The sequence below is a fragment of the Petaurus breviceps genome, unplaced genomic scaffold (genome assembly GCF_028583685.1).
Source record: "Petaurus breviceps papuanus isolate PSGF00001 unplaced genomic scaffold, PetGlider_PUasm1.0 186, whole genome shotgun sequence".
Classification (NCBI taxonomy): domain Eukaryota; kingdom Metazoa; phylum Chordata; class Mammalia; order Diprotodontia; family Petauridae; genus Petaurus; species Petaurus breviceps.
This window is the reverse complement of record NW_027185798.1, coordinates 47633668-47645672: the sequence shown is the minus strand read 5'-3', so window position 1 is coordinate 47645672 and position 12005 is coordinate 47633668. Positions and strand designations below refer to the sequence as shown.

The 12005-nt window shown below is 36.4% G+C and overlaps 1 protein-coding gene across 1 annotated transcript in view; it reads left to right on the top strand.

The window, feature by feature from the left end:
* GNAI3 (G protein subunit alpha i3) overlaps window positions 1-12005 on the top strand; it is a 50202-nt gene that overhangs the window by 17549 nt on the left and 20648 nt on the right. The window lies entirely within an intron of this gene.

Sequence of the window (12005 nt, the reverse complement as noted above, 5' to 3'; positions counted from 1 at the left end):
ACCAGCTTTTGTTGTATGGAAGAAAGTAACCTTAGTCTCAGTGATTGCTTTAAGTAAACTAATGTTACTTTCAATGCTATAGGCATACAGCTGACAGCAGTATTATAGTAATTTGGGTCTGGATTTTAAACCTTTTCCAAGTAGCCATGTTTATATCCTATTTCTTAATCTGTGCTTAATTATCCTGACCTTTAGCTTTTCTTTCCATTGGCTGCCTCCTTTTTTTCCATTTCACTTCAGCACTTAAGAAATCCTAGTTCAGGGGCGGCTAGGTGGTGCAGCGAATAGAGCACGTGCCCTATAGTCAAGAGGACCTGGGTTCGGATCCAGCCTCATACACTTAACACAAAAAATAGCCGTGTGACTTTGGACAAGTCACTTAACCCTCAGTTGCCCTCCCCCCAAAAAATCCTAGTTCAGGTTTGACTCGTAAGCAACTAAATGCTCATCAAATCAATATTTTCTTCAGATGATTTATAAGTGTAAAAATGACTAAGCTGCCTTTTTGGATTGACTCAATGGGATTGTGAGCACCCAGTTTAAATCAAGCAAAATTTGAAAAAATATTATCCTACATAGCTTTTAGAACAGGTTTTAGAACTAGGAGCTTAGTTTGGTTTTTTTTTTCTGCCATGATGGTAGGTGCTGTTATCCTCACTTTACAGTTGAGGAAACTGAGGCAGACAGATGTTTAAGTGATTTGCCCAGGGTCTCACATCTAGTGTCTGAGGTTGAATTTGAACTGATATCCAGGGCCAGCACTCTGTCCACTAGCTGCTGAGCTCTGCAGAAAGTATGGCCAAGGTCAGTTTTACCTCAGAGAGCCTTTTGAGTACCTAGGGGAAATGGGGCATTAATGAGGAGGGAGATCAATGTTATTGGCTTACATGGTACTTAGTGAACAGTGACTCCAAAGGGTGTTCAAGAGAGTTGCCTCTGATATTAACCGTGTGACCTTGAGCGAGTTTCTTAACCTCTTTGAGGCACAGTTTAGTTGGATCCTGTAAAATGGATATAATACTTATAACACCTGTCTCATGGAACTATTATATCTGTCTTGCAAGGTAATGTGCAGAAAGTGCTTTACACACTTTAGAAACGTGAATGTTAGTTATTTTAATCCTTCAAAGTATTTTTCTTATAACAAATACATAGTCAATCAAAATCATTACTTGCATTAGCCATGTTCAAAAAATGTCTCATTCTGCACTTTGAGCTATTTACCTCTGTCAAGAGGTGGGTAGAATGCTTCCTTAGGTCCTCTGTAGTCATGTTGAACCATTTAGTTTGTCTGAGTATTTATGTCTTCCAAAGTATCTGTCTTTAATGTTACTGAATAATTTTTCTGGTTCTTTTTAACTTCACTTTCATTAATTCATAAAAGTTTTCCCAAGTTTCTCTGTAGTTATCTCTTGTAACATAATACTATTCCATAACATTCATGTACTTTACTTTGTTCTTTAGCCATTTTCTAATTGACAGGCAGCCGCTCCCTTACTTTACAGTTCTTTGCAATAACAAAAACAATTGCTGTAAATATTTTTGTACATATAGTACTTTTTTCTGTTTCTTTGATCTCTCTGAGGTAAAGGCCTAGTTTGCACAGCTTAGTGACTATTTAGGTATAGTTCCAAATTGCTTTCCAGCATGGTTGGACCAATTTATAGCTAGACTAACAATACATTAATGTGCCTATATTACTGTAGCCCCTGAAGTGATAGTAATTTTCCTTTTTTTTTTTTTATCAGTTTTGCCAATCTGATGGGTGTAAAGTGGAAACTTGGCATTCCTTTAATTTGCATTTTTCTAATTATATCTTGGGTTCATTTTTTACATAGATAATTGATAGCGTGAATTTTCCCCTTGGAAATATTGCCTGTTCATAACTTTTTACCATTCATCAATTGGGAAACGACTCTTATTCTTATAAATATGAATTAATTGTTCATATATCTTGGAATTGAGACTTTTATCAGAGAAACTTGGTATGAGATATTTTCACAATAACCCCCTTTCTAATTTTAGCTGCAAAATCTTTAAAAGTTTTATGTAATCATAATCTTATCTCTGTGCCCCTCTTTCTCCATTATGTCATGATCATAAACCCCCTTATCTGTAGATCCAAAAGACAGTTTCTTCCTTGTTCCTCTAATTTATCATTTTTTATGGTTATAGTTAGAGACATATATTTTTTGGAAATAACCGATGTGGAGATTTCTTTTGCTTGACTATGTATGTGTGATTACTTTAAAAAAAATTTTTTTTGGTTTACTTTTTTCCCTCTACTGGGATGGGGAAAGGGACAACAATAAATTTTTGCTAATTGGAAAAATAAAATAAAAAAAAAAACAAAAATGAGATGTCCCTCTGCATATCTGATATTTATTTGGAGCTTCTCTTAGTACACAATATGAGATGTTGATCTATAACTTGCTTCTACCAAACAATTTTCTTTCCACTCTTTCCAGCAGTTTTTTGTCAGAAATGATTCTTTGCCCCAGATGCGGGGATCTTTGGATTTATCAGACATTGGACTACTGTGTTCACTTACTTCTATAGGTTTTATACCTAATATACTCCACTAATGGATCAACTGTCCGTTTCTTAACAGTATGAAATCATTTTGATGATTAATGTTTTGCAATATAGTTTGATAACTGGTACTGCCAAGTCTCCTCCTTTCCTACTTTTCTTCTCTATTTTCCTTGAGATTTTTTTTTTTTTTAAAGCAATTGGGGTTAAGTAACTTGCTCAAGGTTACACAGCCAGTTATTTCTGGGTGTGGTGCTAAGTATCTGAGCCCAGATTTGATCTCCAGGTCATCCCAACACTGGAGCTGGTGCTCTTACTCTCTGTGCTACCTGGCCGCCCTTTCCTTAAGATTCTTGATCTTTTTTCCTTCAGATAAATTTCATTATTTTTTTCTAGCTCCCTGAAGTAATCTTTTGGTAATTTATTTGGTACAACATTGAATACTCCTTAAAGTTTTAAAGAGATGCAAGGTAGCTTTGGGCACCAGAAAATCATTTGGTACTTAGAGCAAGGGGGTACAAGTAGAGCTCAGAACTGAGGTGGGATCAGGCTGAGAGCAGAGTCTAAAGTGTTCTTGCATCTCATCAATAATGGGAAGCAGATGGATGGAATTTTTGTTTCTCTTTCAGTTAGCCAACTTCTAAAAATTACATTTTAATCGCTTTTTATAAAATGTTATTAGATTGCATAAAGAAGAGATCATTGAAGCCTAGTCATTAATTTAAATCTTTTAGTTGCAAATGATTTGTTTAGTTCACATTTTAAAAACATATAATGCTTAAGAAACTTAATTGGTACTTGTTATGACCATAATAAAAAAAATTCTCTGTAGTTCATTCAGTTTCTTCTCTTTTGTTGATTAGGTAGTTATCCTTTTGTATCAAGTGTAGCACCTTGTACCTTAGTACAGTGCAAAGCAGGTGGTCTTTAAATGCTTGGTGAGTGAATAACTTTTCACCTTAATCTAAGTTCTTGCTTTATACACTTTATTCCATTGAGTGAAAGAGCCAGTGAAGGCATTGTATTCTTGACATCATCTAATTCAGCTACTGTTTATTAACCATTGTGTGCAAGATGCTGGGAATGTGGAGACAAAAGTGAAGATCCTTACCTCAAGGAGCCTCTGGTTCTACTGGGGGAAGGGGGAGGATGGCACCAAAAATGAATAAATTTATACATAGATAAGTAATTCAAGGTAATCTGAGAAGGAAAAGAACACTAACAGTGCTGGCAGAGTTAAATAGTCTCAACACTTATACACTGTTTACAAAAGTAAGACAACACTGACATACCACGGCCGAGAGGATGTCCAGATCATTTATTTATATTCCTTTTTCTGTGAATGATTTACCAATGGATCCCCAGCTTGTGCTTGGCTTTGTTTTTATAAGCATATCTTAAGTTTGGCTAAGCCATGTACACACTCCCTTTCACTTTTGAAATTGTTGGTCAAAGGTTTAGTGGTCTTAGAAGTTTTATTGTGAGCTCCTTGAAGCTATGTACTGGCTTTTGCCTCCTTTTGTAACCCCATGCTTACTATGGTGTCTGGCACATAGGTGCTTAATAAATGTTTATTGATTGATTGACTTTAATCTCATTACTACCAGATCTTAGAAGAAGCCTGGTATAACAAATAGAGCAGGGCTTCTTAACCTGGGGGTCTGAGAACTTGTATTGTTTTTAAGGTTTTGTTTTTCAATATAATTGATTTCCTTTGTAATTCTATGCATTTTATTTTATACATTTAAAAACATTGTATAGCAACAATAGACAATTTCATCAAAGAAAATGACAATAATTAGACTACTACCAAAAGTTCAGAGATGGAACGAAGGCAGTTCCTAGAGGGAAACTTATATCTCTAAATACTTTTGTCAGTGAAAGAGAGAAAAAAATAAATTAGTTAATTGTTTATACCATTAAAAAATCTTGGATAAATAACAAGTAGAAATTCTGAAAATTAAATAAGAAATTAAATTGAAAGGACTGAAAGCCACATTGAATTGATAAATAAAATTAGATTTTAAAAAACTAATAAAGTAGATACGTAGCTATTCTGATTTTAAAAAGAAGAAAACTAAATTATATCAGAGTGAAAAAGGAGAACTTAAAACAATTGTAAAGGAAATAAATTGTTAGAGATTTTTGCCCAGTTTTATGCCATCAAAACTTATGACTTAGAGGAAATAGATGAATACTTAAAATATAAACTAACAAAATTAACAAAAGAAATAGACTATTTAAATAGCTAGATATCAGAAAACTAAAATTGAACAAGTCATAAATGAACTCCAAAAGGGGAAAGGGACAGGTGCAGAAATCCCAGGACAGTCCATAAATGAGTTCTATCAAACATTGAAAGAAAAATTAATTACAATACTATCTTAACTCTTTGCACTAATAAAAAAAGAAGGAACCCTTCTAATCTCTTCCATGGTCTTGATATTTAACCAAGGATATCCAAAGAAGAAAAAGAAAACTACAGACCAATATTCCTGATGAACATTGATGCAAAATTGTTAAAGTATTTGCAAGAAGTGTACAACAATGCATTAGAAAGATTATACACTGTGACCAAATTGGTATAGATACAATAAATCATTTTAATTATAAATAACAAAAAGCATATAATTATGTTAACAGATTTTGAAAAGGCTTTTGACAAAAATCCCAACACATTTCAATTAAAAACTAGAAATCACGAATAAGAGGACATTTCCTAAATTATAGTAAATGGTATTTACCTAAATCCAAGAACAGACCTTTCATGTTAATGGAGAAAAGTTAAGAGGTTTTTCCAGTAAGATTAGGATTGTAAAAGCAAGGATACCTATTATCACTACTATTTAATACAGTGCTACATTTTTAGCTGGTATAGCTAGAATAGAAATGCTAGAAACTTATTTGAAAAAGAAATTGAGAAAATAAGCATAAGCAAAGAAAAATATTATCTTTTTATAGATGATATGGTATACTTTGAGAAAGGATCACATAAGATTAAAATGTATAATTCTGATGACATAAAATTAAAAAGTTTTTACACAGTTTAATGTAGTAAAAATCAGAAGAGAAACAGATGGGGGTGTGGTTTTTTTCATCAAGTTTTTCTGATGGTGTCATTTCCAAGATACATTCCTGAATGAACCAAGTGAACTAGATAAGGAATTAAATAATTGAACATTGTAAGTAGACAAGCATAATTATATTTAAAGGGTAAGGAATGAGGTTTAAGTTATTGGAGTTTTATAAGGCAGGCTAAGGGGATGGGAGGAAATGCATTTCCTCGGATTTGTTTAAGAAAATACCCTGAAGGAGATAAAAGTCTTGGAGCTGCTTCAAATGTCAGAAAGCAGGAGGAAAATAGACAGTGAGTAAAGTCTAAGAGGAGGGAACTGGGTAAGTAGTTAAAGAGATCACTAAACACTTGAGGAAAAGGTTAGAGTCTAGGGAATAGGAGGAACCATAAAATAGGAGAATGTTCTTGTGTTGTAGTAGATTTTGAAGGAGAGAGAAATAAATATGCAATACAAAGTAGACATAGGACAAGCTACCTGGGCAAAGACTTGAATTTGGAAGTGAGCATAGGGAGCAAATCAAACAGAAATAGGAGGGAAGCATTGCAATTCCATAAAATAAAAGTTGAGCCTGTATCTAGTGCAGTGGATTTTAGGGAACCCCTCGAAGAATCTGGGGAGTGATTATTTAAATAAATAACTTTTAACTCATTTAATAGTGATGTTATTGAAGTGATGGGCAAGACTTAAAGCTGGGAGATTTAAAAGGTTACGGTCGTACAATATGGCCAAAGCTTAGTGCAAAAACTTGGCAGATAAGAGAAGTATACATAAGAGGCAGGATTTTGTTACAGTTTGGTGTAAGGAAAGAAGAGAAGTGAGGAGTTATAGGTGACTACTAGATTTCATGCTGGAAAGACAAGGAATTTGATGGAGGCATTCCCTGTAGTGATCAAAAAAGAGACTGAATAGGTAAAGGTTTTTGGAATAAAGAAAAAGGCATAGGGGTGGCCAGGTGGCTCAGTGAGTAAGAGTACCAGCCCCAGAGTCGGGATGACCTGGGATCGAATCTAGGCTCTGATACTTAGCACCACAGCCAGAAATAACTGGCTGTGTAACCTTGAGCAAGTTACTTAACCCCAATTGCTTTAAAAGAAAAGAAAAAAGAAAAAGGCATAATTTATCATTAAATTGTCATGGGAGGTACTTTGAAAATAAATCCTTCAGGTAGCCTGAGATACTGATTTAATGAATGGTGAAAATAACTAATAAAGGGATAAAGAAATTTGTTGAGGCGTTTATTAAGTGCTGATTCTGTGTAGAGTAGTGTCCTAGGTGCTGGGGGAGATACAAGAGTTCAGATAAGCTATAGTCCCTGCGCTAATGGTGTTTATATTCTAGTTGAGGGAATAAGACACATGCACAGATAAAAATAAGCAGTAATACATGGTGAGTATATTGGAGAAGTACAAAACAAAGTAGTATTCAAGGCCAGGGGAAAGATAACTGGGAACATTTCATGGAAATGTGACATTTGAGGATAGGTAAGGTTTTAACAGACACAGAGGGAGAAGGAAGACATACTAGGTGTATGGAACAGCATGAGCAAAGGCAGGAGAACAAAATCAATCAACAAACATTTATTAAGTGCCTGCTGTGTACCATGCATTGTGGTAGACATTGATAATATAAAAAAACAAGAGTGAATTAGTCCCTGTCCTCAAATTGCTTACCTTCTATCAGAGGAGACATATACATATGTAGGTATATACAAAATAAATGCAAGGTAATCCAGGGGGCAAGGGGAGCTACTGTCAGTTGAGAAGATTAGGGAAGAGTTAATGTAGAAGATGATGCCTGAGCTGAGGAAGTTAGAGATTTTGAGGGAGTGAGTACATTCCAGGCATAGGGGACAGCCCGTGCAAATGCACATTGAGAGTGAGATCAGAGTGTCATATAGAATGGAGATGGACTTGAGGTAGAGAAACCAATTAGGAAGCTATTATAGTAGGCTGGAGAGAGGTGATGAAGTCTTGGATTTAGGGTGATGACTGGGTGATGGGAGAGAAAGTGATAGATACAAGAGAAGGAGATGTAGAAGTGACAGATGTTGGGTGAAGGAGGGTGAGGAGTCTAGGATATAACATTAAGGTTATGAACCTGGGTGATTGGAAGAGTGGTGGTACACTTGACATAAATAACATAGACCACATTAAGGGATCAGAGAGTAGTCTAACATAACTGAAATATAGACTACATGGAGGAAAAGAATATAAAATAAATTAGAAAGGTAAGGAGATAACAATGAACCGTGAGTTCTTGAGGAAGTACTCATTTTACTTGGCAGGCAGTAGAAAGCCACTTTATATGAGTGAAATAATTTAACTTTGTTGTTGTTAATAAGTCAATTTAGTTGGGTCTGACTCTTTGTGAGCCCATTTGGGGTTTTCTTGGCAGAGATAATGGATTGATTTGTCATCTCCTTCTCCAGATCATTTTATAGATGAGGAAACCAAGGTAAACAGGATTAAGTGACTTGCCCAGGGTTCCACAGCTAGTCAGAGGTTGGATTTGAACTCAGGTCTTCCTGATTCCGTGTCTGGGTCTTCTGTCTCCTGTGCCACCTAGCTGCCCTGTAATATGACTAGTTCTGTGCAGAAGGAAAGTTAGCCCATTAGTGACATAGCCCAGAAGAGTGAGTGGGTTTGAGGGTGACAAGAGTGGGAGGTAGAGAGACTTGTAAGGAGGTTATTGCAATAGTGCAGGTGAGTGATAATGAGGGTTAGTGCTAGGGGTGATGTACGTGGGAATAAAAAGAGAAGATGTGGGGTGGGGGCAGTGACTTTGGAATAATAGAATTAATTGAACTTAGTAGTGGACGCATGAAACGTGGTACAGATGGAGAGTCAGAGATAAACTAAAGTTGTGAATGTGGGAGTCTGGGTGAATGGCTATTCCACAGTCAGAAATAATGAAGTCAGAAGGAGAGCCAGACTTATGAGGAGAGATTTATAATAAGCTCACTTTGAGACATATGGAGTGTGAGGTGCTGATGGAATTCAGGCAGCAGAAGCAACAAGGTGGTGCATTGGAAAGAATGTTGGATTTGGTGTCAGGAATACCTATTTCCAGTTTTACCCCAGAGGTGAGCTGTGTGACTGGGCTTAATTCTTCCAGACTCAGTTTCCCCTCCTGTCAAATGGGAATAATACTAGCACCTACCTCATAAGGCTGTTGTAAGGCTCCAATGAAATAATATATTTAAAGCTTTGCAAAACTTAAAATGCTATGTAATTGGGGGGTGGCTAGGTGGCGCAGTGAATAGAGCACTGGCCCCGGAGTCAGGAGGACCTGAGTTCAAATTCATCCTCAGACACTTAACACTTACTAGCCGTTTGACCTTGGGCAAGTCACTTAACCCCAGTTGTCCTGCCTTCTCCCCTCAAAAAAAAAAGTGCTATGTAATTCCTTGTTATTTTATTGTTATTAGATAAGAACTGGGGACATTCAGTGTGGAGAAGAAGCAGCATGGGGGAAATGCTCATGTTAGCTGCCTTCAAGTACTTGAAGGGTTCTCATATTGAGCAGGATTGCACTTTGGTTTGCAAGGCTTTGGAGTACAGAACTAGGGATGTTGGGAGCGAGTTGCAGAGAGGAAGATTTAGGAATGATTTAAAGTAAAAACTTAACTACTAAAACTATCCAAAAGAGTAATGGACATTTTTGGAAGTTAGTGAGTTCTCTCTCACTGAAGGTCTTCAGGCAAAGACTGAACAGCCAAATGTTGTGGAGGGGGATTCTTGTTCCTGGGCTGTACTAGACGTCCTCTACAATCCCTTTCTACTCTTAAATTTTGTGATTTAAGTCTAGAGCCTATGGGTGGAGATACAGGTTTGGGAGGCATCTAATTAGAACTGGTCTTTGAAGCTGTAGGAGTGAAAGAGATTTCCAAAGAAGAGGGTATAGAGAAAAATGTGGAGATGCCTAAAGCCAGACCCTGTGGAACATCCGTTAGTAAGGACTGAGCATAAGCAAGGAGCTGCAAGAATAGTAGAGAGGTAGAGAGAGAATCTAGGAGTGTGGTGTCTGAAGCCAAGGTAGGAAGTGGTCTTCACTATTCTATGTTACCAAGGAAGTCAGGAGGATAAAGACTGAATAAAAAAGGCTGTTACATTTATAGTGTAGAAGTCTTTGGTGACCTTTGAAAGAACAATTTAAGGTGAATGAATAGGTTGTAAAATGTTCAGTGAGTAGGTGGATGAGGAAGTGGAGGCATCTGGGGTAGAAAGCTTTTTCAAGATGTGTCTTAGGGAGAAGAAAAGAAGGTTTATAAACAGATGGGAGGAACTGATGGAAAAGGAGAAAAAGAGGGAATGTAGTGTGGCATAATAAAAAGTGAACTGATCTAGATCCAGAAGCAATTGATCGTGATAGCAGTGTCTGATAAACACAGTGAGACCAATCACTGAGGGAAGGGCGCACTGTCAGCCAAAAATTGGAAAGCAGTTGGGAGAAATGAGGCTTAGAGCAACATTGCACACTATATGTCACAGAGAACTCCCAGTGGACACACAGTCTAGATAGAGAAGGTCCTCTCATAGACGGAGTAGAGTATTAGGGCAGAAGATAACTCTTGCAGTTATTGACAGGGGAACAGTTCTTGACCAAATGAGGGATACAGGATCAGAGAGAAATAAAATGGATATCTTTGATTAGGTAAAATCGAAAGAGCTTTTTGCACAAACAAATTAGTGAAGTTAGAAATAAAAGGGAAACACTTAAATTGGAATGGGGAGCCCACAAAGGAACTTTTACAACAGATTTTTTAAATAAAGATTTCATATCCAAGATACAAAAGAAACTGATTAAAATTTATAAGAACAAGAAACATTTCTCAGTACAGAAATGATTAAAGGGTATAAAGTGGGCATTTCTCAAAAGGAGACATGCAGACTATCAACAGTCATATGAAAAAGTGTTCCACGTCACTAACATATGCAAATTAACACAACTCTGAAAGTTCTGCCTCACATTCATCAAAATGGCAAAGATTGACACAGGCACACTGATGGACTGTTGGTGGGCCTGTGAAGTGGTCCAGGCCATTCTGGAAAGCAATAGGAAAATCAGCCACTTGGGTATTCTGTAGCCCTTTAATCAAATTTGCGGGTTTTGGTCTTAAGGCTATTTATACAGAAGCTTTGCCAGAAGATAAGAAAACACAATTAATGAGCTCATCTTTTTTTTTCCTTAATAAAGTGCTGATTAAAGCCATACTGGACATACCATATGCTACTTAAATATTGTTTTGATGATGCTAGCTGTTTGCTTTATCTGTGTTCTTTCTTCCTTTTGCTGAACTTAGGTTTTCTAGCATAGAGTAAATAATATAAAACAGGTGCAGATTTCTTGAATACCTAGATTAAAATGTAATTGGGAAATGAATAGCAAAATAAATAAAAACACAGTACAGCATAGATAGTGTTAATTTGTGGTTTTCTAAATCAGTGTGTGGTTTTGGGAGCTGTTTCTGTTTGAATTTAACACCACTGATGAGAAGCACTTTTTCTCTATATATAAGTTTGAGTGCTATAAGTGAGATAACCATACTCATTGTATATTGTTCTTATAGTTAAGACTAGGCAAAAAAATACACAATTTATAAGTGACTTATTTGTACAAAAGTACACCATGGTGTTTTGACTATATTAGAGAGAACCCTTTCACTCTTAATATCAAATTGTTGGATATTACAGGACTAAACAGTTTGTGATCTAAGTCTCATTTTTAGTGATCATCAGGGAGAAAAGTACATGAGAGTGTGTGAGCAGGGAGGCCTTGTGTTATAGATGGTGCAAAGAGGATTGGGTCTGATCTTACACTGTACTACCTGGGTTCAAATACTAGTTTTGCCACATGGGCAGGTCTTAGTACATCTCTGAGCCTCAGTCTTCTTATCTGTAAAATGAAAGGGTTGAAGTAGATGATCACATTCAGCTCTAAATTCTGCTATCCTATTAACTTAAAAATATTGTGCTGGATATTTTTTATCCTGCCTTATCATTCAATTCCTAACTTCTAAACTCCAGAACTATGACTACCAAAACAGAATGGGATAGATGTGTATGTACTGACAGACAAAAGAATCTCTTGAGTTGTTGTCCCTTCTGTTGATAAACTGAGGTAAATACCTATAACTAGCAATCTGCCTTAGTGATTGCATTGCCTTGACTTGGGGCAGTGGTATTAAATGTGTAGTGAGTAATTGGTAGAGTCTTACCCCAAATTGGGTCACTTGTGGACTTATCTGCTTGTGAATAACAGATGTGCTTGGGAGTTAGGAACTCCTCAATTTTAGGTCATACAGTAATAGTAGACTTGACTATGGTAAAGGTGACCAGCATAGAAAGTAGTATTTTCAGATATAGTAGAAGGACCATTGGATAGAGTCAGAGGGCA